At 39.9% G+C, this 15,788-nt stretch overlaps 1 pseudogene; it reads left to right on the top strand.

Moving 5' to 3' along the window:
• Positions 1–2,173: 2,173 nt before the first annotated feature.
• LOC104513226 lies at positions 2,174–13,861 on the top strand (annotated as a pseudogene).
• The last annotated feature ends 1,927 nt before the right edge of the window (positions 13,862–15,788 follow it).

Here is a 15,788-nt window from a genome sequence, read left to right as displayed (position 1 = left end):
TTACCCTAGAAAATAGGTTAGCATATACTGATAGAAAACATCAATCATAGTTTGTTCAGGGGAAGACAAAGTGCAGATGAGTGAGACACAGAGGAGTATTTTGTGATGAGAAGAAATGGAGGTTGAAAAGATTTGTTTGATGCTTCTAGGAAGGGAAGAATCCTGAGTCCAGCTATAGCCAAGATATGTGAATTATGTGAGTTTCCTACTCTACTGCTTCTAGAGGGAAAAAGAAGAAATGAAGGTGGGAAAAGTCAAGGTCCCACAAAATGCTGAGACTAGAGTTCACACCATAAACCACTGTGAATTGTGATTGAAACCTGAGAGTCCAGTACACAGGTCTGCCTCCAGATATATGACTGGTCAGGATTTCTAGAAAGAACAGGGTAATTCAAATTGTTTCTGCTCTGAGATCCATCTTTGCACATGCAGTCCATCTGCCTTAACCCCACCCATTTTAATAGGACTAAAAAATTTTCATTTTGCAGGTTTATTGTCCCATGCACACAATGAATTTGGCAGGTCTCAGTTCTGACTTATTCCTTGCAAAACTAACATACTGAATTTGCACTATCTACCAAATTGCAGTGACCACAGCAACTGCATGGGCCAAGAAGACTAACAAAACTTGTGTGTTCCCCACAGATCAGGGCTGAGTCATGGTGATGGGACAATATCTACAAGAAGTTACTTTTGCTGTTGCATTATAGATAAACTCCGAATTTAATTTTCCAAGTATCGCTCTGGCACCTTCCTCTACTACTAAAGTCACACGAGACTTTAGAGATAAATGTTATTGCCTCATGCACTTTTATATGCAAAACTCTTTTAGTATAAAATATCACACAAGACATTCCACAAAATTAAATAGCTAGGTTAAATGGTTCAGTGAACCTGAATTCCTAAAAAGATCCCCAAAAGCTTAAGATTTAATTCTATCAGTTATAAGATTATTTCATTTTTTATTTTGCTGGAAATATTATTTAGGAACAAGAAGGTTTATATATCAAAGCTATCATTCCACCTTTTCTAGGAAGATCAAAAATAAATTTATTTTATTTTATTATTAAAATAAATATCCTGTTTGTTTCCAGTTGCCTTTCAAATAATCACACTGTACTTTGCTTGCCTAGGATATTTTAAATTGCGGTTTAGAATCTTGATATTGAAGAAATTGTCCCCAGAATGTCAGGCTGGCTTTGAATATGTTTTGTTTCATCAACATTCAGTGAGAAAGAGAGGAATGAGAAGTCTTTTCACAAACACGGATCAGGAGAATAGATAAAAGGAGAGCAGTAGGAAAAGGAGTTTGTAAGTGCACTGTGAATACAGAGCTCACCTTCCTTTCTTGTCAAATAGAGCAGAATAAGAAATAATTGGCTTACTTTGTATGAGAAAAAAAGGCAGGTTCAATATTAAGAAATTCTCACAAGCCTATGAATGGTTACATAATGGGAGCAGCTTCTGTGGGATGCTGTAGAATCAATATTATTGGAAAAGTTCAAAGTAACGTTTAAGACTCTTCTATCTTTGATGGTCGGGAGAAATCAAACTGTCTCTGCCCATCTGGGGGTTGAATGCTAATACCATCATTAGTTTTCAAATTCTAAGGATGGAAACAGTACAGCACAGATGAGCAATGATCACATTCCCTGAGAAAAACTTGGAGTTCCCAATTTGCGGTCAGCGCCAAGAAGCCTGACCTAATGAACAGAGCTCCTGCCAAAATGCACAGAGCTCAGGGAGGACAATGTAAAGGAAGCTGGAATACGGGAAGGTCAAACTACAGAGAACAATATTTAACAAAAAGCAACATGGGTACAGGGAAGGAGAAAAGGAAGAATAAGATTGCATGATACAAGGAATTGTTGTTTTGCTGGAATTCATATGCATTTCTGGATCATTTTGCTTGTTTTTGAACATTTTTTATATTAATATGGTACTATATCCCAGCTGAGAAGGGCTTATCCAGCACCTGGAATTCGTGAAAATTGAAGAAGACAATTACACTCTTAGGTGGGGATAGAGTTCACACGAATGAAATGAAATACAAAAAGTCCAGTGGACCTTCACATCAGACATCACTTTCATGACCTTCTGAGATTATACATTAAAAAAAAAAAAAAGTAAGAAGTAAAAGAAGGCATATCTTTGTAAACTGAGTCAGGCTTGGATGAAAAACATTGTTACAAACCCTTTATGCCACCTCATATTCTGTATGTTCTCTGATATTTACTGGGAGAATAGACAACCGCCCCTGGTTAGACAGGTTCAGGTTTGGGACCACATAAGGAACCTGGAGGTGCCCAAGTCCATGGAACCTCAAGAAATGCATTCATGGCTCCTGAAGGAAATGGTGAATGAGGTTGCTAAACCTCTATATGTATATTCGAGAAGTCATATGAACTGGAACTTCACAGTCTGGTAAAGTTCCTACTGACTGGAAAAGGGGAAATATAATCCCATCTTTAAAAAGAGGAAAAAAAAGGAGGTTCCAGGGAACTACAGGCCAGTCAGTCTCACCTCTGTGCCGGGCAAGATCATGGAGCAGATCATCCTGGAAGCCATTCTAGGGCACATGGAAAACAATGAGGTGATTTGTGACAGCACACATGGCTTCAATAAGGGCAGATTGTGCCTGAAAAATCTGGTAGCCTTCAATGATGGGGTTACAACTATGGTGGATGAAGGAAGGGCAACCGATGTCATCTACCCGGACTTGTGCAAAGCCTTCAATACTGTCCCACATGACATCCTTGTCTCAAAACTGCAGAGACATGGATTTGACAGATGGACCGCTTGATAGGTAAAGAACTGGCCGAATGGTCGCACACAGAGAGTGGTGGTCAATGGCTCAATGTCCGAGTGGAGACCAGTGATGAGCGGTGTTCTTCAGGGGTCAGTCTTGGGACCAGTACAGTTTAACAACTTCATCAGTGACAAGGATAATGGCATTGAGTGCACCCTCAGCAAGTTTGCTGACACCAAGCTGTGTGGGGCGGTCGACATGCTGGAGGGAAGGAATGCCATCCAGAGGGACCTGGACAGGCTGCAGAGGTGGGCCACTGCCAACCTCATGGAGTTCAACAAGGCCAAGTGCAAGGTCCTGCACCTGGGTTGGGGCAATCCCAAGCACAAGTACAGGCTGGGTGGAGAATGGGTAGAGAGCAGCCCTGAGGAGAAGGACGGGGGGGTACCGCTGGATGAAAAGCTGAACATGAGCCGGCAGTGTGCGCTGGCAGCCCAGAAGGCCAACCGTATCCTGGGCTGTATCCAGAGAAGTGTGGTCAGTATGTCGAGGGAGGGGATTCTCTCCTGCCCATTCTGCTCTCTTGGGACCGACACCACCTGGAGTATTTCATCCAGCTGTGGAACCCTTAACATAAGAAGGATATCTACTGGTTGGAAGGAGTCTGGAGGAGGTCATGAAGATTATCAGAGGGCTGGACTACATCTTCTATAGGGACAGGCTGAGAGAATTGGGCTTGTTCAGCCTGGAGAAGTTTACCTGAAGGAGGCCTACAAGAAAGCCGGTGGGGGTGGGGGGAGGACTTTTTACAAGGGCAAGTAGTGACAGAACAAGGGGTAATGGGTTTAAATTGAAAACATGTAGTTTAGATTAAATATCAGGAAAATATTCTTTCCAGAAAAGGTGGTGAGGCACTGGAACAGGTTGCCCAGAGAAGCTGTGGATGTCCCATTGCTGGCTGTCTTCAAGAACAGGCTGGATGAGGCTTTGAGTAACCTGGTCTAGTCGAGGGTGTCCCTGCCCATTGGAAATGGATGATCTTTAAGTTCCCTTCCAACCCAAATCACTCTACAATTCATTCTATGATATATGATTGAGGCAGAAAATCTTGGTATTCCACACTGCTTTCTGTAGAGCTAATGGGCAACTTCATCAATTTGAATTTAATAGTAATTTTTACTGTCACCCTTCCTATTTTTCTCAAAGTACAAAACTACTTACCCACTGACCTCTAGCTACTCTCTCTTATTTCTGTAATTTCTATTTAAAGATATAACTGAGCATTTCAGTATTATGACAAGAGCTCTGTGAGGAGAATAAAAATAAATTATTGGAAGTGAGTAATTTATTGTTAACGAAAACAAGCAAACCATTATAAAAGCTGGATTTCCTGTCTGCTGGATGTATCTCTTTATTTTTCCACATGCATATTTGGAAGACCATCCCAACCAGGATCATGATCGCTGCTTGTCCTTCACAGGCCAGGGGAAGACGAGGAAGGTCTGCCCTGACCTTGCATCACCCATAGTGCAGGCATCACTGAACTGAGGCACTGACTGCTCCAGGGATTCAGGCAGTTCCTCTGCCAGCATCAATAAAAGATTGTTCTTCTATAAGCAGTATGGGCCAAATGCATTAATTCTTGTGTTCTTTCAAAGTGCTGAGGGCTGATGGGAGCCAGAGAGAGGACGTTGGAAGGGTACCTGCCAGTGCCACCAGGCAGAGCAAATTTACTTTCATAGCTCTGGCTGGACAGCCTGACAAATTTACTGCCATGCTGATGGCCAGATTTAGGGTCAGGAAGGAGAGGGTTCTTTTCAGATTAGATCAGAAAATATTACCTACGTTTTGTCTTCCTCTTCTACGTTCACTGCTTATGAACGTCTGCACATATTGCCTTGCTTTTTCTGTGGCATCTCACTCTGTCCTGCTGCTTCTACAGGGCAAATACCATATTGGCTTCCCCAGAAAAACATGCTGTGCTTGTTGGACTCGGAATAGGATAACTGATATAAGAATAGTGTCCCATGACAGCCGAAATTATGAGTCTGTGTGATTTCATTGTTTTTTGTGGCCCCTGTGAAAATGTATCAAAGAAAGTAACCCCTCCCACAGAATTACTTACAGTATAAATAGGCCATGCCCATTTACTTTAAAGTGAAGTTTTGATCTTGCTTACCCTGGTTTTAACTCTGCTTTCCTACGGAAGCGAGCAGAATCACACTGCTGAGATCTAACTTTAGTAAGTGACACGTAAAATCCTTGTGCTGTGCACTGCTCTCCCCCACTCTCTCTTAACTCCATAAAATCACTACCTCTGCAGTTTTACCATTCCTGATCCATGCAGGTAACTTCACAACCCTGGCACCACACAGACTGCAGAATTATTCCCTAATGGGAAATTGCATGGGATAGTGATAATTATCCCATCACTTTCATAAGTGTTAACTGGATTCCTGTTGCTATATTTTAGAACTTTTCTATCCTCCTACTGCCCTTCCTATTATCCTCTCTTCAGTGCATCCCCTAAATTATGAAATAACCTGCTGAAATTCATATTGTGATACAGATTTGAAAAGAATGGCACTGCTATGACATCCATTTTCTGTATCAGAATATAGTATCTCCAAACTGTGAAAGCCTCAAGGCTGCAAATATGAAACAATTTCAAATATGAACAACTTGTAGCTCAGAAAATGACAGAAATTTGCCTACAAATGGAGATGACCAAATCTAAAATGTATGTTTGCCCCCGATCATAAATCCACATGTATGCTTGTCCAAAATTAAACCCCAACCCCACCACATCAGCAGCAAATATACATACAGTAAGGAATTTAACTTATCCCACCTCAGACTACTTAATGTACTATATTTTTATTTCGTGTTTATTTTGTGAAATCACTTGATTTTATCATATGCCTGGTGTCATAAAAACAGCTTTTCCTGGTGAATAACATTTGGCATAAAGCCAAAACATGATTTGGCCCTTGTTTTTCTAGGATTAAGCGAAAAAGGTATAAGCTCTCTGTACCTTGTAACACTAAATGAAAAATGTCAAGTTATCACTCGTAATCACTTTGAAAAGTGACGACCTGAATTAAATGAATAGCCTGTGTGATTACAGATTCAGCATCATGATTCAAGGACAGGAGAATGAGAGGAAGAATTGCCTCCAATCTTATATAAACCAACAGGAACTGAATACGTCAGAGATGCCAAAGAAGACATGGGATTGCCTCTTCTAAAACCACCAAGGTGAAGTTAAGGCGCTTAGATGGCTTAATATATTCCCCTGAATAGAGGGATCTCACTCCATTCAGATACTTTTATTGTGCCTCCCTTGCAGACTAACATACCCTCACAAATAAAACAGGAGGGAGTGGGAAAGGGAAGCACAGCACAGTTTTGTGTTACAGAAGGTGTGGGCCATTAAATTGGGGTGTGTGTGAAATTTCTTTTGTGGCATTAGAAATCTGAAGTATTTGGGAAGAAGGAAAAAAAAAACCAAAAAAAAAAAACCAAAGAGAAGGAGGCAGGAGTAGTTGTGGAAGGAGGTTAGTATGGTGTAGGCAAAAATTTTGGCAGAGGTACTTGGAAGGAGGGATTGTTTTGAAGTTCACATGGGCGATAAAACTTACTAAAGGAGAAGAAGCACAGGATGTGTCACTAGAGGAAGTCTGAACTATGACTTTACCTCACTCTCCATTCGTGCATTAGTGGCTTTTCAGGTTTCTCTTTACCCATGAACACCCAGTCACATTTTCCCACTTCACCTGCAATTTTCTCACAATTAATTTCATCTTGACATGACCTTCACAGAACTGTAGATGCTCAGTCTTCAGAAGATACCCATGTGTACTATCATCTGCAGATTTGCATGGCATGTTATTTATATCCTTTCTGAATATGTTCATTAAGATGTTAAGTAAGTCCAAACACAAAGGTGACCCATGTAGCACTTGACAAGACATGTACCATCTGCCTTTGGGAAAGATATTTATCATTATTCATTATGTCTGTTTTCCACCAAGCAACAATTTTCAGTCTACATGTCAATATTACTGTCAGTGGCAATATGATGCTATAAACAAAATGTCATGTGATAGTATGCACAGTAAGGCCTCGTATATTATACTACCTGGCTTCCATTGGTCTGTAAGTTTTGTCATTACACTGAAGAAGTAATCCATTCTGACAAGAAAGATATATTCTTTTATTTCTTGTTTTCCTTTGCCAGTGCAAGAGCTTCAGATATAGAACAGCAGTACCCCAGGAAGAGTTGTGATATCCTCACTTGTAGCCAAGTGTCTTCATTGTTGGGCTGCTGCAGCCTGACTCTGTACTTGTTCTCTTCCTGATTTTCACTGGACAGATCGCCTGGTTTTGGCAGGAAGCCTCCTTGTCCTCCTCTCCTCACCTCCCTCTCCCATCCCCACCCTCCTTCCATCAGTGCAGTAATGTAACAGCTAGGGAAGCCTGGCTGCTGGGTAGACCTCTGCTTGATATCCCTTCACTGAGAAGGAACCTCTACCTTGCTTGGATCTTAAACTTAAATTTTGAGGTCTGCAGCTTCAGATCAAAACCAAATCTAAATGATCACAGAAAAAACTGTATTACTTGTGAATTGCATTTCATGAAATTACAGAAATCTGTCTCATTCTGTCTTCTTAATATTTTGTTTTCTTCAAGTGCAATTTTTATAGCTTTTAACTATTCCTGCCACAGACATTTTAAAAAATTTTAGAAATATAATTTATACTCATATTTCTCAGGGTTGAACCAATGGAAAACCCTCATTAGTATTATGAGAACAAGGTATTTTTCTTTCAATTCTATTCTCATTTCTCAATTTTCAGAGTAATTGGTATTGTACTGGAAAGAGGGTCACTTTCTCCTTCAACAACTGGAAAAAAAAATTACTCCCCTGATGTCCTTGAAAGGAGAATATGTACCTTTCACATCACTCGTTTTATTCACTATAAACCACAAAGATACAGGAGTCAGCTTGTCCATATTTGATATTCTTCCTAAAGTTATTTTGGCTTTTCACTTAAATCTACTTAATTATTTATCTGTATAATCAAATCTGCACAATCTCCCCAGAAGAAATAAATGACATCGTTTAGATATGCAAAGGATGCTTAGTTTCTGAGAAAGAACAAAGCCTTTACAAACTCTTCCCGAGAGAACATAACATTGGAGAGAGATCAAAGGAGAAAACCCAATCCAACACTATTAGATGGATTAAATTTTATGTGTAATCTTGCAGTGGTATTGCTCAAGCTTCAACACTAGAAAGGTTTTGTGAGCATTCCCAAGAGAAAAAGAAAGTAACTGGCGTGATTTGTTCAATATATATTCCAAGGGCAGAAATGAGCAGCAGATCTACAATTTGGAGCTTTCTATATACTTCTCAACACTGTTATCCTCCTGGTGTGAGAACCAGATCTAATGCTCATTTGAGGGAGGCAGAGATGCAGTCCTTAAGCAGAGCTGCTTTAAGTTCTTTTCTGGGGATATTTATGGCTTATTCTTCTGCCCATAGGAATCTGAAGAAACAGTTTCTATGAAAGAGTTGGCTTGGTAGACTTATCTGAGCATGTTACCTCCTGACAGCTCTGCCTTCTTTATGTTCTTTACAGAGCTCAGTCAGATTTGTTCATGTTTGTAGATGTGGGAGGGAGACGTGTTTCCTTGACAGCATTCCTTTCCGTGTTTGCTTTTTCATCAACCCTTTTAGGGGAAGAGCATGTGTCACCCTCCCAACCTTCCCTACCCTAGTGTTGTTTGCAACTTGAAATCCTAGTGACTTGTGCATTTCCAGCTGCCTACTCTAACTCAACCAGTTCATGTTAAAAATTTCTGCTCCATGGAACTGCTTTTCATACTATTTTACTAAAGAATTAATAGCTAATGAGTTTATAGGGCAGTAATTGCTATATCAAAGTCCTGTCTTAATCTATTAATATTTGGTCTGCTGTGAGTGTTTACAACATGAAAGATAAAAACATTTAAAGTTCTGACAGGGGACACATTTATTTACCTCAAGTACATGTAAAATGTTTATTTTTACTGTTCTGTCCCAGTTTGATACACAAAGTTTTACATTATGAATTGAAATATGAATGTGCCCCTTGTTGTTTCAGTCTACATGTGGGAGGTTAATATCCGTAAAGCAAAGTGACAATAGAGGAGCAAAGCAGGGTCCCTGGGACATAAAGAAGTATTGATTTAAAATGAAGAGACTCCTCCTAATAAATATTTTAGTGGGACATAAATGAATACATGACAAAATAACATAATACACATGATCTTGGGTGATCATCTGTGATGAAAATTATTTTCCATCTTTCTGGGAGATAATAGCAAAAGCATACAATGTCTGCCATAAGGCATTATGGTATTTAATCACATTTCACAAGCTATTGTTTCTGCACAAAGCAGTGCTTTTCTAGTACTGCAGGCTATTTGGATATGTCTCACAAAACTCTGTGAGATACTGTACACACTGTCAAGTGTATGTGATGTGATTTAAGCAATTTGATATTCTTGACACAAAAGAACCACTGAATACCATGAGGAAGTGCTAAAGGATGACAGCACAGCTATGTGTTTAAGATTTCATTTAAAATCATCAAAGTTCATCTTTAAAACTGTAAATTAACTGGATAATATAAACTAGGGAAAGTTGTTGGGTCTTATAGTAAACAAAATGTGTTCAACTAGCCTGGAAAACCTATTCACTGAAACATATTTTGAACTGGGATACCCACAAAATGTGATAGGGATTTATGGTGAAAATGTTAAGCAGGTCAGAAATTAGAAAAAAATCTAGAAATTCAGTCTGGAAATTCATTCTCAGGAAAGCATTAGCTGGCCAGTCTCCCTTGTTTTCATCTTGAAATTTCATTCTCAGATGAATGCATTAAAACATTTCTTCTGTTAGAACTACACTATATAATGCCGTAGATACTCAGATAATGGCAAGTGAATTTGACCTTAAAGAACTTATTACTTCAATCCTCTTTTTATCACACAAGTCATCATCCTGTTTAATTTCAGCTCAGCATATCACTACATAAATATATAGTAGGTTTTCTACTTAAACAGAAATGCATTTTGAATTTTTGAGAGGCAGCATTTTCTTGATTAGGTTTAATGATATAATATACAGAATCATGCATGCCAACTGAATTTCAACTCTGAATCTACAGAAATGTAATGTTTGATATAATTTAGATGCAAAATATTACATTAATGTCACATTAAGGCCATGTAGGAAACTATCCTTAAAAATCATACAGGGGCCAAAAGACACAGAAGAAATCCATCTCTTTTTTTGCTATACATCTTGCATTTTGCCTGGACCTGCTTATTGTTACTTATATTGTTTCCTATTATTTGCTATAGAGAGTAGTTAAATTACTTGTGCATTTACTACCCATAGATTGGAGGTTATAGACTCCTTGTGTTGCTTATGCATATTGATGATGACATCAAGCTTGGGTAGAGAGGCTCAAGGCTATGTCTCCCTGACACAGATGGTTATGGTATTCCCACCTGTACATATTCAAAAACTGTGAGCCTGACTATTAAAACGTCACAAGACTGGCCGAAAACAATGATTTAAACAGCCCACATTTTGGGGTTGTTTTTAATTTGTAATTTTCAACTCTTTATGGAATACTCAAGTAATTTTTTTCAAGCTTCTGGAACCATGGAGGTCAGAAAGTAGAGAAGAGAAAACAGTCGCTTGAGTGGGAGGACTAGAGATACATCTGGCATTGATGATTCAATCCATATGCAGATTATAAAACTTGATGGGATGAAGAGGCTTCTCTGAAGATTTGCAGACAGACCCTGAACAAGAAGATCCAAAATGCCACTAGTTGGAGATACAATTAAATTTTGACCTTCAGTCATAGAATAGTATGAAAAGAAAGGAATGTCAGAAAAGCTAACAAGGAAAGTTACAAAGGAGATGTCAAGGAACCATGTCCCAGAGAGAGTGACATGTATGAGACTGAAAAAGGTGATACGAGTGAGTCTAGAGACTAATGGAATGACCTGCAATTCTCCAGCAGACACTCACTGAGCCACCAGAAGGTGCTGTTATTCCACTTGTTCTTCACAAAAGAAGAAAAATGTGGCAAAACCCACACTGACAGGACAGAAACATGAAATGATGAAATGAATGCAGTGACACTGCTAGCTGCTTATAGCAGCAAACTGTATGGGATGGTTTCAGTCTTGGGTCCTACGTTCCTAACTACTATTTGGTAAATAGCTTCAAAACAATGGATGATTCACTCAGAATTAAAACTCTGAGAAAAAACACTAAGAATTGAGGACATTATTCAATTGACACCTGCATTGTAGCTAGCATCCTACTAGCAATTTTTAGTCCAAGGAAAGAGAGACAGGCAATTCTAAGGACACTTTAATTTCAGCTGAAAGGAAGAACCTAAAGGGGTGAATTGTGTCCTACAAGTGCCTCTTGTCTTCATTGACAAGAGATGATTAACTCATTTGTAGATATCTGTACCTACCTCTGAGGTTGCTTTCTACTTACAACAAGGGCTGGGTACTGAGGTTTTTCAAGACAAAATTAGTACAATACTCTTATGTTTTTATGTGTGTCAAACAGTCCTTTTTTGCATTTAGTGAAAGTTATTCATCTTTGCTGTTTGGTAACAAGATGGATGTGTCATAGTCTGTCCATATATTCTCCATCTTCAAAGAACTCAACTGTGGTTTTATTTGAGAAGTTATCAATGAATCCTTTACTTTGTCAAGATGTCAATTTTCCTGTGAAAATTTTTCACAAATATTTTTTTTTTTTGAGACTTGGCATGTTACAAAATTAAAGTATCACTTCTGATATTCCTAACAGAGATTTTATTATTTTAATTTTAGCTGCATCATTGCTTGCCCTGAAATAACCAGATGGCCATAACATAGCCTTCATTTGTTGTAAGCCTGTAAGAAAAGAAGTGAAAAGCATTTTCTTTTTAGAACAAGTAAACAAGATGAATCGCCAGAAAGAAAGCTCTACTTCAAAACATACAGCGTAAGTGGTGGATGGTACTGTTAAGGTTAGATTTCTTTTTGTTGAATGGCTCCAAATCATATAATGTGAGATGTTACAAATAATATTATAAAAAGGAACAGAGTATCTGTCTCTTCCCACAGAAGAGCATGGTATTTAAAGTGATTATGGTTCTGCTGATGGTGGGTTAGATTATTGTTTCTTCAAACTGACAGTAACTGACCCCTGGCTGCTGGACCTACAGAAGGGAGATCTGAGGACAATTACACCCCTGTGCTGGTTTTGTCTGGGGTAGAGTTAATTTGCTTCACAGTAGCTGGTATGGGACTGTGTTTTGGATCTGTGCTCAAAACAGTGTTGATAACACAGCGATGTTTTTGTTGCTGCTGAGCAGTGCTTATGCAGAGTTAGGGGCTCTTCTGCTCCTCACACCACCCCGCCAGAGAGTAGGCAGGGAGTGCACAAGAAGTTGGGAGGGGACACGAGTGGGACCGCTGACCCCAACAGACCAAAGGGCTATTCTAGAGAAGTGTGGCCAGCAGGTCGAGGGAGGGGATTCTGCCCCTGTACTCTGCTCTGGTGAGACCCCACCTGGAGTGCTGCGTCCAGCTGTGGAGCCCTCAATATCAGAAGGATATTGGCCAGTTGAAGCCGGTCCAGAGGAGGCCACGAAGATGATCAGAGGGCTGGAGCACCTCTCCTGTGATGAAAGGCTGCAAGAATTGGGCTTGTTCAGCCTGGAGAAGAGAAGGCTCCGGGGAGACCTTATTGCAGCCTTCTAGTACCTGAAAGGGGCTACAAGAAAGCGGGGAGAGGGCTTTTTGCAATAGCCTGTAGTGACAGGACAAGGGGTAACGGGTTTAAATTGAAAGCAGAGAGGTTTAGATTAGATATCAGGAAGAAGTTCTTCCTGGAGAGGGTGGTGAGGCACTGGAACAGGTTGCCCAGAGAAGCTGTGGATGCCCCATCCCTGGAAGTGTTCAAGGCCAGGCTGGATGAGGCTTTGAGCAACCTGGTCTAGTGGAAGGTGTCCTTGCCCATGGCAGGGGGGTTGGAACTGGATGGTCTTTAAGGTCTCTTCCAACCCAAACCATTCTATGATTCTATGAGTCTTCTGATTCTCTCCTGCATCCCACCTGGGGGAAGTGAGCGAGAGGCTGGTGCATAGTTGACAGCTGTGGTTAAACCACGACAGCCCTTTCTGTTACCCAAAGTGGAGCTTGAAGGTTTTGAGATAATGACAGGTTTGATTGGAATGTGCTAGATGGTATTTACAGCTGTTATTACTGTTGAGCTATGAACTGACAGGGTCCTGTGCTTGCCATGGACTTTCTTGCCTACCTGTATAGTAGAGTCTAGTGCTCGTTAGTGTATGTTTTTTGCTTTCATTGCTTGCTGTGCTGCTGTACTGCTGATCATCTGACTCTGTTGTGCCTGGGAACATTTTGATAACAGCAATGGTGATGTGCCTGGGCTGGCAGATGGCCAGAACATCACTGTTCGTGTACACAACAGACTCTACTTAGAATATATTGCATTGTGGTACATAACATGGAAGACATACAGAGCCGTGCCTTGAAAACTACAGGCCTCAGTGATACACTTCAAGCAATGAATCAGGCTATACTTAAAATGGTAAACAAAACAGAGTTGGTAATGATTTGGTGGTGCTTACTTATTAAAAACTGGCATCAAGCTTTCTGAACAGTAACACCAGAAAGACAAATGTAATCACTTTGGTGGAAAGTGCACTACAGCATTATTTTTTACATTCTTTATTTCTATCCTAGAGGGTAACTTATTCCCATTTAAAACAGTAAACTATTATTATTAAATTAAGATATTTTTACACACATTATCACCATCTTAGTACCCCTTCTTTAGAATACGTGTAACCTAAGAGCAACTAGTAAGTAAGTAGAAAACAAATGGCTTTGATCTGTATTCTGAGCCAGCAGTGTGCCCAGGTGGCCAAGAAGGCCAACGGCATCTTGGCTTGTATCAAAAATAGCGTGGCCATCAGGTCAAGGGATGTGATTCTCCCCCTGTACTTGGCACTGGTGAGGCCGCACCTCGAGTACTGTGTTCAGTTTTGGGCCCCCCATTACAAGAAAGACATTGAGGTCCTTGAGCGTGTCCAGAGAACGGCCACCAAACAAGTGAAGGGAAGGGCCACAAAACTGGTGAAGGGTCTGGAGAATATGTCTTATGAGGAGCGACTGAGGGAACTGGGCTTGTTTAGCCTGGAGAAGAGGAGGCTGAGAGGAGACCTGATCACTGCCTACAACTACCTGAAAGGAGGTTGTGGAGAAGTGGGTGTTGGTCTCTTCTCCCTAATGACAGATGATCGGACGAGGGGGAATGGTCTCAAGCTGCGCCAGGGGAGGTTTAGATTGGATGTAAGGAAGAAGTTCTTCACTGAAAGGGTTATCACACACTGGAACAGGCTGCCCAGAGAGGTGGTGGAGTCACCATCGCTGGATGTGTTTAAGAGACAGGTGGATGAGGTGCTGAGAGATATGGTTTAGTGGTGGACAGATACGGTTGGACTGGATGATCTCTAAGGTCTTTTCCAACCTAGTGATTCTATGATTCTATGATTCTTGGAAGCTGTCTGAAATACTATTTTTGGATGTAAGATATAGGAAAGTACTACACAGAGCAGGTCCCAGCTGCTCCTTTCTCAGACAAACTTCTGGCTCAAGTGACCAGACAATCAAGACTAATGGTTAGTATTGAACTCCAAAGGGAGGAACAGACACACTAATGAATCCAGTGGTTCCACATCATAGATCCACAGTGATGAATGAATGCAGTGGTTCTGCATCATTCCTCATCTTCATTTTTCACCCCATTGGAAGTTCAGGCTGCTCCTTTCTTTCCACTCATCCTTCCCTCTGCTTGAGGCTGGGCTCTCTATTGTGCTGACTTGCTGGTTTATGCAGCTGTGCTCCAAAATTATTCCATGAAACAACCTGGTTTAAAGAAAAAGAAAATGAAAAAGAAATGAAAAAGAAATTAAAAAGAAATTCATCACTTTTCACACGGAAAAATCAAAAAGCATGTTTTCCTTGGCTCTTTCACACAGACAATATTTTTGTTCTTCTTTTCTTCTTCCTATAATCAAAAAAGGCATTCTAAGTCCTAAAAGCTGTTGGTTTTCAGTAAGTTTCTTGAAGAAAAATAACCAAGGCGTATACAACAAATAATGAATAATGCTGGACTGCAATTGGTTTGGACAATTACACATAAATACATTAAGGGAAATCACATAATTTCCCAGAGAGTTTGAAACACAAAAAATAGAAAAAATACTTGGCTCAGTAAAGAAATTGCTTATCCAGCTCTAGTACTAACACATTTAGGAGATTAATTTCCTCTGCTGAAAGCTATTCTGCAATGGTAGATCTGTCTTTTTCTTCCCCTGTGAAACATGGAAATGTGCCTACAAAGATTTGTGAAAATAAACAGCATCCTTTTCCAGGCAAAACATAAGTTGAAAGTGTTCTGGTTTTATATCTATGTGGATTATAACCATCCCCTCCAGAAATCTATTGTTTGTTATCTTAAAGACATGTGAACTGTAAAGTGAGATATTGTTCAAATTCATTGTTTAAATGGGACTTTCATTTGTTATGTCACTTTAAGACTTCTTGAGGGAGTTGACTGTAAATTGCTATTGGCAAACCTGAAAAGATGGAAAGGAAAAATGTGTTATTTATTGAGTCTTGACTGCGTGTTTAGCCCTGCACAACAGAGGGAGCAAAACATACTGTTGCCCAAGAGAAATACTTGGTTTATATTACGTGATATAATACAAGTGCAAGGTCTGATTTTCTGTAGAGCAAGAAAAGGTCTGGCTTCAACAAGGTGTTAAAGCATAGGGTGCATGGTAGACATTCAATTTATAGTGGATCATCTCTGAAAATATGGTGGATAAATATATATTAAAGAGGGATTTGAAAGAGCAAAGGCATAAAGGGAAAA

The sequence above is a fragment of the Eurypyga helias genome, unplaced genomic scaffold (assembly GCF_000690775.1).
Source record: "Eurypyga helias isolate BGI_N326 unplaced genomic scaffold, ASM69077v1 scaffold2428, whole genome shotgun sequence".
Classification (NCBI taxonomy): Eukaryota; Metazoa; Chordata; class Aves; order Eurypygiformes; family Eurypygidae; genus Eurypyga; species Eurypyga helias.
Note: the sequence above shows the minus strand (reverse complement) of the source record. Positions and strands in the feature narration are given on the sequence as shown.